The sequence below is a fragment of the Lathyrus oleraceus genome, chromosome 1 (genome assembly GCF_024323335.1).
Source record: "Lathyrus oleraceus cultivar Zhongwan6 chromosome 1, CAAS_Psat_ZW6_1.0, whole genome shotgun sequence".
Classification (NCBI taxonomy): domain Eukaryota; kingdom Viridiplantae; phylum Streptophyta; class Magnoliopsida; order Fabales; family Fabaceae; genus Lathyrus; species Lathyrus oleraceus.
Genome location: NC_066579.1, coordinates 313,636,046 through 313,654,627, shown reverse-complemented (window position 1 = coordinate 313,654,627; position 18,582 = coordinate 313,636,046). Strand labels below are relative to the sequence as shown.

Here is an 18,582-nt window from a genome sequence, read left to right as displayed (position 1 = left end):
TTCAATTCATACATCAAACTTCAAGTCATCATCTCAGGATTGGATCTGGACACTTGCAAGGCCTTGAATCTACAGTTTGCATTGACTGCTCTTCAAGAGGTTAGGATTTCGAACCTCTTAATTCTCCATTTTATGCACATAATGTTGTAGATCCTTGACTGTTGAGCATCATGATATAAATTTCATGAAAAATGGTGAAGAATTGCATGAGATATTTGGAATTGAAGTTTTGAATGCATAAATGTTTTCGTTCGATTTGCACGATCCATGGAGATTCTGGCCAAAATAATGTTGGATTCATGTTGTGCTTGATGAAAGCTTTCCAATGATGTATATATTGCTTTTTTTCTGGAAAATTTTTTGGCCATGATGTACTGTAGCGCCACCGTCTTCACGAAGAAGACGGTGGAAACCACCGCCTGGCCGCCGTCTGCAGATGCGCTAGGGTTTGATCCCTGCTGGCGCTCGCGTGGTTTCTGAGTGGCAGATTGATAGGCCACCGTTTGTTGACCCTGTCCACGCACGCTTGACTTGATGAGGTGGCTTGCCACTTCATTAATGAAGCGCAGCATTTTGGAAACGCGTCCTCGCTTCGATTCCCAGCGAGCACATTTTAAATCCATTTAACTGAACCAGGCCAAACGCAGCGTTTTGTTGTGCCAGGGTTCGATCCTTGGCTTGGCGTTTTCCACTTGCACATCTCATTTCATTGTTTCACATGATTCACATTTATTCATTTTATTTCATGCTAATTCAAAAATTCATTAAAAAATGAAAACTAATCCAAATAATTCCAACTTTTTTCTCACATGTTCCTTGGAGTGTCTATTATTTTATGATGTGATTTTCTGATTGTTATCATGTCTGGATTTTTAGAATGAGGTTGATATTTGAACATGTATGCAAATGTGATATGTTGTACCAATTCTTTTGTGGAATGCTCATACTTTCTCCAATTGCCATGAAATTTGGTATGCTGATTCCCAACATGTTGCATGATTTTTTAGGCTTGGTTGTGTATTTTTAGCATTTTCCATCTTTGTTTTAGGCACATGAAATTATGGTGTGACAATGTGTGTCACACATTTTGATGTTGATCTTATTCATTTTCATTTCTAGGTCAATTGAGCTCTGTTGATTCTAATTTTTTACATGATGCTTGTGTTTAACATGTTGTGTGCACATAAAAATCTTCATGATTGTTTGATTCATTTCTGTTTTAATATGGAATTGTTATTCTTGATGTCCAATTGTGTGCTTTGTAATTGCCTTTGCCATATCTTGCTCATGAGATGACTTTGCCATTTGATTTAGGTTTGGTCCTTTTTAGGACATGTTCTTACTTGAATAAATATGCTTCATGTTGAATATTTGTTGCTGTTTTGACTTTTTTCTTTGCCTTTGACCCTAGTCTTGGACTAGTGGTTTGTACTCATCTTTTGAGCTTTGTATTTCAGGTTCAAGCTATTAGCTCTAGTGGTTGATGCAATCTTATGACTTGAGATGCAAACTATATTGTCCACTAATCCTTTGTGTTGTAGGTTCATTGAGTGTGGTGGAATTACTTGAATGCTCGCACCTAGAGCATGACTTGTGTACATATAGAACCATTGTTGACTGTCTGTTTGATTTGTCTGAATGTGAATATTGACTTGTTTGACTTTCTTACAGGTACTTTAGTAGCTTTAACTCATTGCTTGAGTTGCTTTGCTTGTGGTTGGCATACCACCTAGGTAATCATCCTCTAACTCCATGTAGTCTGGAAGCCCTGTCGTTTCTGTTTGGCAGGCATTTGGCTGAAGTCCTCCTTAAGAGGCAATGATTGTGCTTGTTTATATTTGTGCCATGTACTTCAAGTCCTCCTAAGTGAAGAGGCAATTGGCAGATAGAAGGGATTTGCAATCAATCCCCTGCTATTCAGTTGAGTCTTTCATCTTGCTTGCACTACGTGCTGATGCATTTTGAATAAACACCCAAGATCTTGTCTATAGAGTCAGTCATTGTGGAATAGGGTCCCTCATTCTGGACCCCCACACCTTCTTTGGTTCAAGCTCACCCAGGCCAGGGTTAAGAGCTATGAGGTCTTATCCTCATTACCTTTCATCTGCTCACCCTGACGGTCAATGTCAGTGGTTAAGAGCCTCAGACACCCCTTCCAGTGTTGGCTTGTCTGTCGAGGTTGATATGACCCCTTGACTAAAGCCCAGCCTTGTATGAGCCTCTTGTTTGCATATAGCGTGTGTTGCTTGATGGCTTGTTTACTTAGCATGTTTGTTTGTTTGTGGAGTTAGATGTAAGACCAGCGATTGGCTTTCTGTTTCCCATCTGTTTTTGGAGTTGGATGTAAGCCCAGCGATTGGCATTCCATTTCCAGTTTTTGGTCTCCCTTGAAACTTGCTTGTTGTATCCCCATAGGATTGCTAGACTTCGCATAGTCTCTCGTTTGCATGTCAATTAAGGTAGCACGGTTCCTTTGTCTAGGACTTCCTTTCTTGCGTGAGCTTTCCTAAAACACAAACAAACATTACCTTCCTTTAAGAACACGTTGACTCCTTCTACTACAGGTGAGTAAGTCTCCCAAGGTCGAGCATACGGTAGATTGCGTAGTGACGTTATTCACCTAAAAAACACAAAACAAATAGAAATAGTTTAGCCGAACTACGACAACTCTGATTCTCATGTCTAGATGAGATACGTAGGCACGAGATGCGATGTCTTGTCGAGTTTGACTGACGACTAACATTTAACCCTTTTCTCTCGCCCTCGTTGCGATTGAGACCTTCCCTTTCTCTTGCCCTAGTTGCGATCGAGACCCTTCTTCTTTTCGTGAGTGTTTGTTAGGAGTTGGACGTAAGCCCAGCGATTGGCTTTCCATTTCCTGTTTGCGTTTGTTTGTTTGGAGTCTGATGTAAGTCCAGCTATTGGCCTTCGGTTTCCTGTGTCGTTTGTGTGTTCGAAGTCAGATGTAAGACCATTGATTGGCTATCTGTTTCCTGTTTCTTTTGTGGAGTTGGATGTAAGACCAGCGATTGGCATTCCATTTCCTGTTTGCGTTTGTTTGTTCGGAGTTGGATGTAAGCCCAGCGATTGGCATTCCATTTCCTGTCGTGTGTTTGCTTTGACGTCTCAGCGTCTTTTTTTCAGCGTTTTGTTTCGGCGTGCGTTAGCCGAGCTACGAGTGCTCTGATTCTTACTCTGGTTAGAGAAGATACGTATGCATAGGATGCGAGGTCCTAGCGAGCACGTTCCCGTCCCCCGAACTACGTCGACTCTGATGTTTGTTTCTGACAAACTATATAGGCCCAGGATGCGACATCCTGTCGAGTCCGCTTTCTCCGTCTTCTTTCTCCTGTGTTCTATTCCAGTTTTGTGCAGTTTTTGAGCAGTCTTTTTAGCAACCTTATTCTATTCTTTTGAGCGTGGATCCCGTCGAGTACGATGGACGTGAGGGGGTGCTAATACCTTCCCCTTGCGTAACCGACTCCCGATCCTAGCGATCTCTGGTCGTAAGACCATTTCCTTTCCAGGTTTACTTCGAGCGTTTCCTTTCCCTCCGTTGGGATAAATAACGCATGGTGGCGGCTCTGTGTCTTTTTCCCCCCGGTTGTTTTTCGCGTATGCGACAAAATGGAATAAGATAAAACCAGCAATTTATAATCCCCGTTCCGAAATATCGAGAATACCAAGTTCTCGGCGGATATGAAAGAAAGGTTCAGTAGCTAGCGGCTTTGTGAAGATGTTCGCTAGTTGATTTTCAGTATTAACATGTTCAAATACAATATCACCTTTCTCTACATGATCCCGAAGAAAGTGGTGTCGAATTTCGATATGTTTGGTGCGAGAATGCAACACAGGATTTTTGGTAAGATTAATGGCACTTGTATTGTCACAAAAAATGGGAATACGTTCAAGTTTGAGGTTAAAATCCAATAGTTGTTGCTTAATCCATAGGATTTGAGCACAACAACTACCGGCGGCAACGTATTCCGCTTTGGCGGTTGACAAAGCAACTGAAACCTGTTTCTTGCTATGCCAACTGACCAAAGAATTTGAAAATAAGTGACAAGTGCCACTGGTGCTTTTCCTATCCGATTTGCAACCGGCAAAATTGGAATCGGAGAAACCTACCAATGAGCAATCATTACCTTTGGAATACCATAATCCATACTTCGGAGTACCGGATAGGTATCGAAGTATTCGTTTGACAGCTTTAGATGGGATTCCTTGGGACATGATTGATATCTTGCGCACATGCACACGCTAAACATAATGTCGGGACGAGAAGCAGTGAGATAGAGAAGTGATCCAATCATACCTCTATATCGTTTTACCTCTACGTTCTTACCGTTTTCATCTTTATTCAAGTTTGTACATGTTGGCATGGGGGTGTCAATGGCCTTAGCTTTTGCCATGTCAAATCTCTTGATAAGGTCCAAACAGTACTTTGTTTGACTCACGAATGTTCCTTCTTTGAGTTGTTTAATTTGCAAACCGAGAAAGTATGGGAGCTCCCCCATCATACTCATCTCGAATTCACCCTGCATAAGATCTGAAAACTCTCTCATAAGATTCATGTTAGTAGACCCAAATATAATATCGTCTACATAAATTTATACTAATATCAAGTGCTTTCCTTGACGTTTAATGAAGAGTGTTGTGTCAACCTTTCCTCTTGAGTAACCTTGATCGAGTAAAAATTTACTTAGTCGCTCATACCAAGCTCTAGGAGCTTGTTTGAGACCATATAAAGCCCTTTTTAGTTTATAAACATGATCAGGATACTCATGAGATTCAAAACCTGGAGGTTGTGCAACGTAGACCTCTTCATTTATGTGACCGTTAAGGAACGCACTCTTAACATCCATTTGGAATAGTTTAAAGTCTTTCGCACAAGCGAAGGCAAGGAGAAGGCGTATAGCCTCGAGTCGGGCAACCGGCGCATAAGTTTCCTCATAGTCGATGCCTTCCTCTTTGTTATACCCTTGCGCGACTAAACGCGCCTTGTTACGGGTTATTACCCCATTTTCGTCCAACTTGTTCCTAAACACCCATCGGGTGCCGATTACTCGATGATCTCGCGGAGGAGGGACAAGATCCCAAACCTCATTTCTAGTAAACTGATTTAGTTACTCCTGCATTGACAAAAACCAGTGTTCATCAAGTAGGGCTTCTTTAGGGTTTTTAGGTTCTATTTATGAAACGAAAGCGAAGTGATAACATAAATTACTTAGCTTCGATCGAGTTGTAACACCTTTTGAGATATCTCCGAGAATGTTGTCAATTGGATGGTCTTTGGAAGACTTCCAAGCTTGAGGGAGATCATCGTTTGAAGGCGGATGAGCTACCTCGGTTTCCTCATGGTGTACATCTTTATCCTCCTCAATTTTGACTTTGTCGGGTTGATCAATCCCCGGCTCGCCACCTTTGAGCATGTCTTCCGTAGATGTACCTGCACCATGAACAACACTACCCTTTCCGACGTTTCTCGGATTGGATTCATCAAAAGTGACATGTACAGACTCTTCCACAGCAAGTAATCGTTTATTATATATTCTATATGCTTTACTCAATTGAGAGTATCCGAGGAAGATACCTTCGTCGGCCTTGGAGTCGAATTTGCCCAAGTTTTCCTTTCCATTATTTAATACAAAACATTTGCAACCAAAAACATGTAAGTGAGAGATATTTGGCTTTCGCCCTTTTAAAAGCTCATACGGTGTTTTATTTAGAATGGGGCGAATGAGCACCCTATTCAAAACATAACACGCCGTACTAATGGCGTCGGCCCAAAAATATTTCGGTAAACCACTTTCGTTAATCATTGTTCTTCCCAATTCTTCCAAAATTCGATTTTTACGCTCCACAACCCCATTTTGTTGAGGAGTACGTGGAGCGGAGAAGTTATGATCGATACCATGGTTACCGCAATATTCTTCAAATAAATGATTTTCGAACTCACCCCCATGGTCGCTTCTAATTGAAACAATGTTTGTATTTAATTTATTTTGGGAAAGCTTAGCAAACCTTTCAAAGGCGGCGAATGTATCGCTCTTGCTTACTAAAAAGATAGTCCAACAGAATCTAGAAAAATCGTCCACTGTTACGAAACCGTAATAATTTCCTCCTAGACTTTTAATCCTAGACGGCCCAAATAAGTCCATATGAAGAAGTTCGAGAGGTCTCATTGTTGAAACGATATTTTTGGATTTAAATGAGATTCTCGTTTGCTTCCCTTTTTGACAAGCATCACAAAGGTGATCCTTGGTGAACTTTATTTTGGGGAGACCTAGGACTAGATCTTTTGAGACTATTTTGTTTAGTAAGTCAAAGTTAACATGTGCTAAACGCCTATGCCATAACCATGAATCTTCATTCATTGTTACAAGGCATTTGTCACTTGTTAACGATACTTCGTTCAAGTCTAACATATAGACATTATTCACACGCATGCCATTAAACATACTCTTCTTATCATCATTATGTACAATTTTGCAACAATCTTTTGAAAACGATACATTGTATCCTTTGTCACATAATTGACTGATGCTAAGTAGATTGTGTTTAAGACCTTCGACAAGCAATACATCAGAAATAGTAGTGGAAGAAGGATTACCTACACTACCTTTACCAAGTATTGCTCCACGGTTGTTGTCACCATAGGTTACATATCCTTTCTTCTTAGCCACGAAGTCAATGAAGAGTGATATGTCTCCTGACATGTGCCTTGAGCATCCACTGTCGAGAACCCATCTTCTCTCGGTAGTCTCGAGGCATTGTACCTATGGAAATGCAATTAACACGAGGAGGTACCCAATGGCTTATTGGGTCCTGAATGGTGAGTAACGAAATGGTTGCATTTGGGCAGCCATTGATAAATGCCTTTAGGAACTAAAAATCTCCTAAACCTACATTTAGCAATGGAGTGGCCTTTCTTGCAACAATAAAGACAAGAGAAATTTACATTTTGATTGCCTTTGCTATCTTCATCCTTTATAACATATTTATATTTTTTATATGGATTAACCATACTTTTTCGAAAGTTTGATTTATCGATAGCAAAGGTAATCTTGGGCTCAAGAGCCTTGTCAAGTTTGGCCTTTAGGTTTCTTACCTCACCTTGCCAAATATAACAAGTATCACACCCAAAGTTGATCATCCTACTTCTAAGGTCCTCACAACCTGCTTTTGTGCTTTCTACTATAGAAGCTTTAAGTGCCTCAAGTTTCCTTTCGGATTCTCGAATTTTTTGTTCCAAATGAGTAAAAATTTTGTTATTTGAGGCAAGCCTTTTAAAGGCCTCTTTAGCTTCACAGTGTAAAGTATCAAATGCAGTTTGTAATTCATGATGAGACATACTAGAGGATTTTTCATATTTAGCATGTCGTACCTGTGTCTTTTTGTTCTTTTGATGAGCAGAGAGACATAGGTTTGCATTTTCATCTTCATCACTAGAACTTTCATCATCGGAGGAGTCGCTATCGCTTTCCCAAGCTATGTATGCTCTCCTTGGCTTTGATGATTTCTTGTGTGATTTGTATGATTCCTTTTCCTTTGTCTTCTTGTTCATCGGACAGTCCGGTTTGTAATGACCGGGCTTTCCACATGTATAGCACGACCCTCTAGTCATTTTACCTTTTGAGTCATCATTTTGAGAGTACCTTGATTGTTTCCGGAAGTTTACCAAGTTCTTCTCGGAATGTTGGATGCCGTTCTTTCTCACGTAACGATTGTAACGTTTAACGAACAACCCCATATCTTCGTTCTTGTCCTCTTCTTCTTCGTCGCTCGAGGAATAATCACTTTGCTCTTTTGCTTGAGACTTTGAGGAGGAAGTCTTTAGAGCCATTGATTTCTTTTCACTCACCTTAGCTTTGTCCTTCTTCTCTTTCTTTTCGTGTTGTTCTAGACTCAAGAGTACTTGTTCGTGCTCTTGTAGTTTGCCAAATAATGTTGTCAGGTCTAATATGGTAAGATCATTTGCTTCTTTGATGGCGGTCACTTTAGGCTGCCATTCCCTGTTGAGACATCTCAAAATCTTATTAGTAGCAACATCATTGGAAATAGGCCTACCTAACGAATGTAATCGATTGATAAGATGAGTAAATCTCTTTTGCATGTCAGCAATGGTTTCCCCTTGCTCCATGAAAAAGAGATCAAACTCTTGTGTTAGTGTGTTGATTCTTGCCAACTTAACATCATTCGTCCCCTCATGGGATATTTGTAGTGAATCCCACATGGCCTTAGCAGTAGGACAATGGGATACACGATAGTATTCATCTACACCTAATGAGGAGATTAGGATATTTTTGGCTTTCCAATCATAGTTGTATTTCTTTTCATCATCATCGGTCCATTGTGCTTCGGGCTTAGGCACTAATTCATTATTCCCATTGGTCATGGTTATTTCAATTGGACCATTGAGAATAACGTTCCATATTTTTCTATCTATGGAATTTATGTGCATCCGCATACAGTCTTTCCAATAACTATAATTTTCACCATTGAAAACGGGAGCTCTATTATAAGCCCCTTTAGGTTCGTTAGCCATTTTCTATCAAATTTATATTTTGAAGCACGGAGTGAACCGGAGCTCCTGATACCACTTGTTAGACTATGGCACGGATCTCGAAGGGGGGGTTGAATAGATCCCAATTAAAATTTGAGTCGGCGCTACCAATTAAAAATTGGTTTTGAAAAATTGTTTTAAGTGCGGAAGCGGCCGAGGAAAATATAGTCTAAAACGAACTGTTATTGGAAAACCGGATATGCGTCAAGCCTATGGATTAGTGATAATGTAGAATACGAATCACTACACTAGTCACACTATCAAGGATTTGTTTCACTAGCTAGGATTTCTAGTTCCAATGATTCAAACACCAAACCAAACTAGATACACAACTAAGATAATTTTGGTTTAGGCAAATTATCAAACACTTGGTGTGCAAAAACACTCCAAGTGACATTTATGTTGAGTAAGTGATTCCAATTAATCTAGTACAATATCCTATTGTACTTTGGATTCAAAAACAGAGTTTTAACCTCTTACTCAATTAATATCAATGTTTGATAAAAGTGCTTATACTAAAATCACTTAATTTTTAAGCTAAAATCAATTATGCAGAAAATTAGAGAAGACAAAGATTTGATGAGGCAGTTCCCCCGCCGTCCTCGCTTCGGGGTACGTCTGCCCTCAATTCTAAAACTAGAATTGAGATGATTTAATAGATATCACCTGTTGAATTTAACCGTTTATACAAGGATTGCAAAGCAAATAAACAACAGAACTCTCAAGATGTTGAATGTTGCTTCCACTCCTTGTTCCTTGATTCAAGATGAATCAAGCCCTTCGATTGTTGTTGATAGACCTCCGATTCCAGCCCCTTTGTTGAATAACCCTCAGTTTTTCAAACCCTCGGCCCGGCTGATCTCAACTACAACAAATCGAACCCGAATTCTTCCCTTCAATATCACTGAATTCGCTACTAGATTGACGAAGACTTCCTCTTCTCAATCACCTTCGCTCAGCTGAAAATTGATGAAGAAATTCGTCCAAAAACCCCCAAACACAAACCAGTCTTGGAGGACAAAACCCTAACGGTTTTATTCAAGAAAAAACCTGCCACAAGCTTCAACCCGAACCGGATTCCCCAATCTCGGCTTCGGACCTTATCACCTTTAACCAATCACAAAGCACTTCAAAAATGGTTGTGTGTAGTTGATGTGTTGTGAGATGTTGAAGATGAAGATGATGAATCTTGGACACCTATTTCACTTTTTCTTGTTTCTTTGAACACTTGAAATCAAATTGACAAATGTTAGTTGATACAAGTAATTAAACTTCTATATATAGTAACCAACTTACCAACCAAAAATAACAGCTTTTCAAACAGTGGAAAATATTCAGAAAACTGAGTTTGCGCACGAGCGGTCGACCATAGGTCGGCGTGCGCTGACCCGTGGGAAAATGAAAGTTTCATGCGCCGACCCTATGGTCGACTCAAGTCTTCCATGCGCTGACCCGTGGCCAACTGCACTATGCCATGCGCCGACCTGTGGTCGACTCAAGCCACCATGCGCTGACCAGTCACCAACTGGTCTGTGTTATGCGCTGACCCGTGGCTCATGCGCTGACCCTTGCGGTCGACTCAAAGCCTGCAAATCTGCAAAAATTCATATTTTTGTGGTTTTCATGCATTTTGTCATGATCACATTTTATCCACATATGTTTTATGAAATATAGCAGTTTTAGATGAGCATAGAGAAGGATATGATAGGTGATATGTTGCATTTGTTTGTGGACATGGAATCGACAATGCCGATTCATCCATGGTGGTCATTTGTCATCATCGAAACTTATGATTGTATGTTGTCTGATAATTTGCTCTTACAAGACTTGTAACATTAGTCTTAGTAACCCATTTCTTTTTGTTGACAGGCCTGTGATGTTTGGGTCTAGGTTGATGGTGAGTCTGCTCATGAACAGGGCTAGGATAACCATACAGCTTATAGCAGAAGGGCTTTTTGTGGCCAAATTTTCCACAATAATGGCATCTCCATCTTTGGTGTTTCCCTTTCTGCTGTCTTCCCTTACGATGTTGTGACATATGATGTGACATCTCAGGTTTGTTTTTAATATGGCTGCTCTTGAGTTTGGGTTTACGTTTTCCACCAGCGTAACTGCACTCAGCCTTAAATTCATTGAACCCAATGCCGGATTTGTCTCCTGTTGTTTGACCAGTCTAGAGAATCTTGTCTAAGGTGTCAGATCCATTGTTAAGCATTTTTACATACTTGGTCATCTCATCCAATTTAGAAGGTAAGTGTACAGCTTCAGTCTTTAACTTGGAGATGGTTTCCACATGTTCTCCCTTCTCATTCTCTAGCTGAGCTATCACTTTCTTCTAACTTTCAACTTGTCTGCACACTTTTGCACTTCTGTGACACAACTCTCTGTAGGTAGTGGCCAGCTCTTCAAAGGTTACTTCATCATCACTTGAATCTCCATCAAAACCCCATCTTCCAGTCAATGCAGCCACATGATTTGCAACTTCTTCTGTTTCACTTTCATCAGACCAAGTGCCAGCAAGACTCCTCTTCTGTTTCTTGAGGTAGGTCCCACATTCAGTTCTAATGTGACCATACCCATCACATTCATAGCACTGAACTTCTTTTCCTTCTTTGGGCTTTTCATCTGACCTTGTCCTTCTTCCAATATTGTTGGATTTACTGATGTCAGATGTGATGTTCTTGACATTTGCCTTAGATCTTACATCCATCGTTTTCATAAGTCTGTTGAACTGTCTTCCCAACATTGCTACATCATTTTCCAGATCTTCATCAACCTCCTGACTACTTTCCTCCTTCGTGTTTGACATGAAGGCTATGCTTTTGGTTTTCTTTTCAGATCCATCACACATTCCCATCTCAAATGTTTGGAGGGAACCAATTAGCTCATCAACTCTCATATTGGAGATGTCTTGAGACTCTTCTATGGCTGTCACCTTCATAGCAAATCTCTTAGGGAGTGACCTAAGTATTTTTCTTACTAATTTTTCATCTGACATCTTCTCTCCCAGGGCTCCTGAGGCATTAGCAATTTCAAGGATACTCATATGGAATTCATGAATATTTTCATCTTCTTTCATCTTTAAATTTTCAAACTTGGTGGTGAGCAGCTGTAGTCTAGACATCTTTACTCTAGAGGTGCCTTCATGAGTGGTTTTGAGAATGTCCCAAGCATCTTTAGCCACCTCACAGTTGTTTACCAATCTGAAGATATTCTTTTCTACTCCATTGAATATGGCATTCAATGCTTTAGAATTTCCAAGGGCTAGATCATCCTCCTCCTTGGACCATTGTTCTTCAGGCTTCTTATCAGTTGTGGCTTCTCCTTCCTTAGTAATTACTGGATGTTCCCAACCTGTTAACACAGCCTTCTAAGCCTTATTATCAAGAGATTTTAGGAAAGATACCATTCGAGGTTTCCAATAGTCATAGTTAGATCCATCCAAAATTGGTGGCCTGTGAACAAATCCTCCATCTCTCTCCATAGTACCAGAAAGTATTGTCCCTAGATCTCACCCAGAACCAGAGCAGGATGCCTTCTCTGATACCAATTGAAATTCTGGTATCAGATATGAGATGTCGAAGGTAATGTCACGACACTAATATCCGAGTAAAACAAACAGGATAAAGATAAAGAATAGTAATGCAAGAGACACAAGCAATTGTTAACCCAATTCGGTGCAACTCACCTACGTCTGGGGGCTACCAAGCCAGGAAGGAAATCCACTAAATAGAATCAGTTCAAAGACTCTCAGTAAACTCCACAAGTTACAGTCTTTTTCACCTAATCTCTACCCGTATGACTTCTACCTAAGAACTCTTAGATATAAGATCCCACTCACTCCCCCTCCATCACACCAGTGATACTAAACAATAATTCCTTATGAAAAGAAGACACTCTTCAAAGACACGCACTTGATTTTACTTAGCAGCTTCAATCAAGTAGACACACACTTGATCTTACTTAACAGCTTTAATCAAGTAGATACACACTCATGCTTAAAAGCTTTGAGTGACAAATTACAACTCAAAAATCAGACCAATTCAATCATTTATGGATGAATTGAATGGCTTACAAGTCACACGACCACACAAGACACAAACCCTTATTCTCTCTCAATATTTCGCTCAGTATTTCTTGTGTATTAAATCAGGTTTTCCATGTCCCTTTTTATAGAAGCATTTAGCTGGCCTTGGACAGCATAAAACCCTAAAACTATTTTCCATTCAAATCTTCTCATGACAGCTGATTAGATCTCTTTCGAAAATAAGTAAATCTGGTTGTAATTAATGATTGAATGCATTTGCAAATCAGATCTTCAATCATACATAGATTGCCATTAAAAGCGCAATCACATAACACATAACATTCAGACTGAATGTTCTGTGTACAAATGTCATGAGATCGGGTCTGACATCCTGGAACAATCCTGCATAATTCCATTTTAAATATCCAGCAGGTACATAATATCAGATGTCATGACATCGTGTATGACATCCTGAAACAATCCTGCATAATTATATTTTTAAACCTCCAGCAGGTACAAGGATATCTTATGTTAAGACATCACATGCAACATCTTGTGAACATTCTTTGTTTTACCAAAATTACTGCCAACTCTTAGTACCAACAATGGGGATGGTCAAAAGGGTTATTTTTGCTATTACCCTCAATAAAAAAACTGTATCTTTCTCGTCATGTTGTATTTCTGGAATAAATTCATTTTTTTCTCTCTCTTTCTTTTGATTCTCGTATTACTAGTAGTTCAGAACTCACCCATATTGATCCTTTTGGTTTTGATGATAATATTTCTAGTGATTGTAATTTTGAGAACTGCATATTTGATACTACTTCTAATCCTAATATTGACATCCCTCTTGTCCACATGGCTACCCAATAACCTCTCACGATTGTTAATCTTCCTTCTCGTCCTCCTCATTATCCATCTCGCGATCGTAAGTTTACTCTGTTGCCTGATTTTGTCTATTCCACTTACTATGCTTCTTTTTCTTACTTCCTAACCTCTATTTACAGTTTGTCTGAGCCATCTTCTTATAATGTGGCTATACTTAACCCTCTTTGGCAGCAAGTTATGGCAGAAGAACTCTCTGCTTTGCATAAGACAAATACTTTGGAGTTAGTAAGTCTCCTTCTTAGAAAACATGCTATTTGATCTTATTGGGTATACAAAATAAAAATAAGTATGATGGTTCAGTTGAGTGACACAAAGAGCCTCTTGTTTCTAAGGGATACTCTCAACAATATGATATGTATTATGAATAAACCTTTACTTCAGTGACCAACATGACTATTATTCGAACTCATATTGCAGTTCCATTGGTTCGCCAACGACATATTTCTCAAATGGATGTTAAAAATGAATTTATAAATGGTGATCTTCATGAGGAAGTCTATATGGTACCTCCTCTAGGTGTTTCTCATAATCACGAGGAAACGTATAAGTTAAAGAAGTCCTAATATGGTTTGAAACAAACTCCACGGGCTTGGTTTAAGAAGTTTACCAGTGTTATTACATCTCTTGGTTTCTGCTCTAGTGATCATGATTCAACTTTCTTTGTCTAAACCACCTCTCATGGTCTTATTTTACTTTCATTATATGTTGATGATATGATAATTACAAGTGATGATGTTAATGGGATTGATGATTTGAAATTACAATTAGCCAAACAGTTTGAGATGAAGGATTTATGTTCTCTTCGCTACTCACTCCTCACTCTCTCTCTAAAAATATTTTTGTTTATTTTCTCTCACTAAAATTTAGTCGTAGCGCTTTTGAGAAAGTCATTTTACAAATTAGGTGTTTGTAATTCTGGAAGGGTAGATTTGTAAGTTCACCAAGGAAGTTTTATTTTTACTTTGGTGTCATACCCCAAAATTTCTCCTACCTTTTTCTCATTTCATTTGTCTCATGATTCATGATTCATCTGCATCTTTTTACCCTAATCATTTATCATAAGATCATTCATTTGCACTTGCATTTTTGCAAGTGGCATCATTGATTCAAAGGGTTATTGTTATTTAAGATACAAAGCATTTGAATTGTGACAATGAGGGTAATTCATGAGCTTGGATTTCTATGGTGCACTTGTGAATCAAGCTTATGGTATCATTGTACTACACTTGACTTGGGAAGTTCATCTATCTTGGATTAAGTCTTTGGAAACCCTAATTTTGGTCAGGACATCTTGGTTATGAAATTGGAAGTCATTTTTCAAGTTTGACATTGGTCAACAAAGTCAACCATGGAACGTTGACTTTTTATTGACCATTCTCTTTTGAGGTCTTACATGGTTAATTGATAGGCTATTTGCTCTTTTGGTTCAAGACATTGCAAATTCAAAGGGTCAAAAATCAATGGATTTCAAATATTCAAATAATTTGGAAATTTGGAGGGAAAAGCACTTTGCTTGAGAAATAAGTCACAATTTCATTCAAAGGTCCAATTCACATTTTGAACATCCAAAACTACATTACAAAATCCAAGGTTACAAATATTACTAAAAAAATCACATTTTGACAAAAAGTTGACTTTTGGTCAGATAGCTGACCAAAGTCAAACTGATCACCTATTCCTACTTTTCCCTCAAGATCATCCATCTTCGTGCCTCAAGTGTCTTCAAAAATATCTTCTCGTTCTTGATGTCATGCCACACCTTAATGATGCCTCCATCACCATGATGACATGCCACGCCAAGCCAAGTTTCACCCTACCAAATGAACATCAACCATGCAGCAAGGAGAATGAGTTAGCATCATATACAACCTTAGCCTACATTTCATGTACATATACAAACCAAGTCATGAAATTCAATGCAAAAACATATACACAATTCATACTGTAAAATACAACATCACACATACACATACAATGCAATACCAACATCAGTCATCAAATAGGATAGCACAACACTAACTGTCTTCCTAATTGGCCTCTTTTAACCTATAATATTTTGGTTCAATGAAATTTCAATTTCTAACTAATTAACAATGAAAATCCTAACTATCATCAATATCTTCTTTTTAGTCAAGCAAAATAATCAACTAACACCAACATCCCATTAACATTACTTCTAAAATCCCTTAACAATTAACTAGTTTTTCCATTAAGCTAATGAGTCAATTTCAATCCAGTTCAAACCATAAACTAAATGCTATCATTTCTAACTGTCAGATTGAAGCCAACCCCTACTAACTAAACCATTAACTATCGTAGTTTAAGCTCCAAATTCACTAACAGTTTAACACTTTAACTAACATTTTCCATAACCCACCTCACATAACTAGCTAATTGCAAATTAAGTAACTACATAACTAACAAGTTTTGATTAGCATAAAAGTTCAAGTTTCAAACACACTAACCGATAACTTTTCCAATTACTAACATCTAACTAACTGCTAGTTTAGTAACAATTAACTCAATAACAGTTCAGTTCCAACAACTAACCACCAAACTACTAATTGATTCACTAACAGACTAGCTACCACAGTTCAGTTAATTTCACTAATAATTAACTATCAAATTTTTAGTTATTTCAACACAATTAACTAACACCTGATTGATTAACTAACATTGCTAACTAGTTTAACTACTAATTGTTTTTTAACTGACTTTTTCCATTTGCCTAACATTTAGTGTGACTCAAATCTATTTTCTAATGCTAACCAATTAACATATAACCAATCCAATTAACCAATAGTTAAAAAACCTAACTATCATCTAACTGATTTTTCCTAATTCCTAATTCTAACCAGTTAGCATTAATTTAATTAACAACTAATGTTTTCAAACACACTAATTAACATAGAAGCTACATTAACATAAATAACTAATTTCATATAAGCTAACAAATGCATTCAGTCTAACTAACATCACTCCTAACTTTCAAACTAACAATGTTAACTCACGATAACTAACTTTTCTTATGAATTAATTAACACTAACAACTGACCTAACTCTAACTGACTTGCCCTAATAGCTGCCCAAAGCTATTATCAAATTCCCCCTCCAAATTTGATCTTTAGCTCTCTATATAAGCGACCCTCTCTTCAATCTCAATCAACAACAATCCACTCTGAAAAACACTCACATTTCACTTTGATCACAATTCATCATCACTCTTTGCAATCCACTCTTCTCTCACAACCTCACTAACACACTCAAAGCTCTCAATCCACCATTGTTGAGTAAAACTTCACCTTGAAGTTTTTCTTCAACAAGAGCTAAACCTCTACACTCTACACTCTCTTCACTTAACAATAACAACAAAGAACAATCCTACAGGCTATCCATAGAAGAAGAAGAAGAAAATCATTGCAAGAATTGAAGATTCTAAGTTTCTTACTTGATCACCTCTCTAGTATTTTCTCTGCAACTTCATATTCAAGACCTTCAACAGCTCCCAGGGCACACCGCCTCCCTATAGATAGGATGTTTCCTTTTCCCTCTTTTTTCGCTTCAATTTTTTTTACCAGGATGTAGAGGTTGCAGAGGGGAATCAAAGCCCCAAGGTCAAATTCTTTGATTATTGATAAATGCCCAAAAATGGATAATATTTACTTATGAAAAATAGCATTTATCGAATTAAGGAAACACTTATTCATGAAATTATACACACTTTGTCAAGAAAATGATACTTATTATGATGTGTGGTTAATTATTATAGGAATGGATCAAAGGAAGGAAAAAGCAAAGCAAAAATCATGTCCTATTTCACAACGCGAATTCCGGTTCACTTAACGAAACCAAGTCAGAAGCAAAGCATCCAGGTTCGCTAGCAGCGAGTAGCAACGAAGAGGCAGCGAAGGCTCGATTCTCTAAGTGAATTCTGGTTCGCTTAGCAAAACCAAGTCAGAGGAAAAACATCCTAGTGTAAGAACAAATTCAGTATCTACAATTCATCTCTAATATTTTGATGATAACAAAGGATGAAACAAAATGGTACCCTAACAATATTATCTAAGTGTGCAGGACTCTAATAAAAGAATAAGTCAGATAGACATTCATCAGATACAGACAAGTTCAGAATGACCACTTAGAAGGTACTCAAGCAGAAGCTCTGACTCTGATCAAAGGAAATGTACAAAGTGTAACAAACAAGAGATATCAGACACTCTAAAGCGGAAGAGCACACTCTAGGATCTGAAACTTTTACACTCTAACATAACCAATCAGGGAGATATCAAGAACCTATGAAGAAAAGTTAGCTGTAAGCAACTATCTGAAGATGTACTTGCAGAACAGAAACTCGGATATCTGAACTTTCTGATTCAAAAACGATCTCCAAAAACTTAGCTATGAAGACTTCCACTTATGGCAAGAATCTAATTTTGGAAGAAAGTTATAGCGCCCAAAACTACTTTGGAAAGAATGCAGAGATTAATGACATTAATCAACCATCATTGCCAAAGATCCTTTCATTCAACAGTCTCCTCATCAACTCCTATATATAGGATGAATCACTTCACTAAATAAACAACGGAAACACACGAGAATACAAAAACTAATTTCATATCTTTTACTCATTCTCTTTTTCACACAAGTTACTGCTCTAAAGTGTGAACATTTCTTTTGCTCTTACTTTGTGTAATTTCTGCTTACCTATAAGCACTAAGCACTACTGTAATTCTACTTAATTACTGAATTCTCCTCAAGTGACTTGTGAAGTCTGTAAACTTGATAGGGCTAAGAGATCTTTATCCTCTTAGACGATCATTGTTGTAATATTTCAATATTAGTGGATTAAGTCCTTATTGAAGGCGAAATCACCTTGGCCGGGTGGACTGGAGTAACTTTGAATTTCAAGCGAACCAGTATAAAAATTCTGTGTTGATATCCTTTATTTTTCGCGTGTGTTTTATTTTTCAAAAAGTTTTTATTATCAGTTAAAACAATTTAAACCCCCCTTTCTTGTTTTTCTCTACCTTCAATTGGTATTAGAGCTTTGGCTTTGTTATTGATTTTCTAATCAAACACTTAACAATATAGAGAGATCCAG

The 18,582-nt window shown here is 38.1% G+C and overlaps 2 long non-coding RNA genes across 3 annotated transcripts; one reads left to right on the top strand and one right to left on the bottom strand.

The window, feature by feature from the left end:
* Positions 1-15,012: 15,012 nt before the first annotated feature.
* LOC127115712 (uncharacterized) lies at positions 15,013-15,750 on the bottom strand. The gene is made up of 2 exons (XR_007800850.1): positions 15,455-15,750; positions 15,013-15,294 (listed from the first exon to the last, which is right to left on the bottom strand). It is a non-coding gene; the product is annotated as an uncharacterized LOC127115712 (long non-coding RNA).
* Positions 15,751-16,585: 835 nt separating this feature from the next.
* LOC127132896 (uncharacterized) lies at positions 16,586-18,352 on the top strand. Of its 2 annotated transcripts, none has more exons than XR_007806911.1 (2): positions 16,586-17,456; positions 17,556-18,352. It is a non-coding gene; the product is annotated as an uncharacterized LOC127132896 (long non-coding RNA). The 2 variants fall into 2 exon arrangements; XR_007806905.1 differs by having other exon boundaries at positions 17,549-18,352.
* Positions 18,353-18,582: the final 230 nt, after the last annotated feature.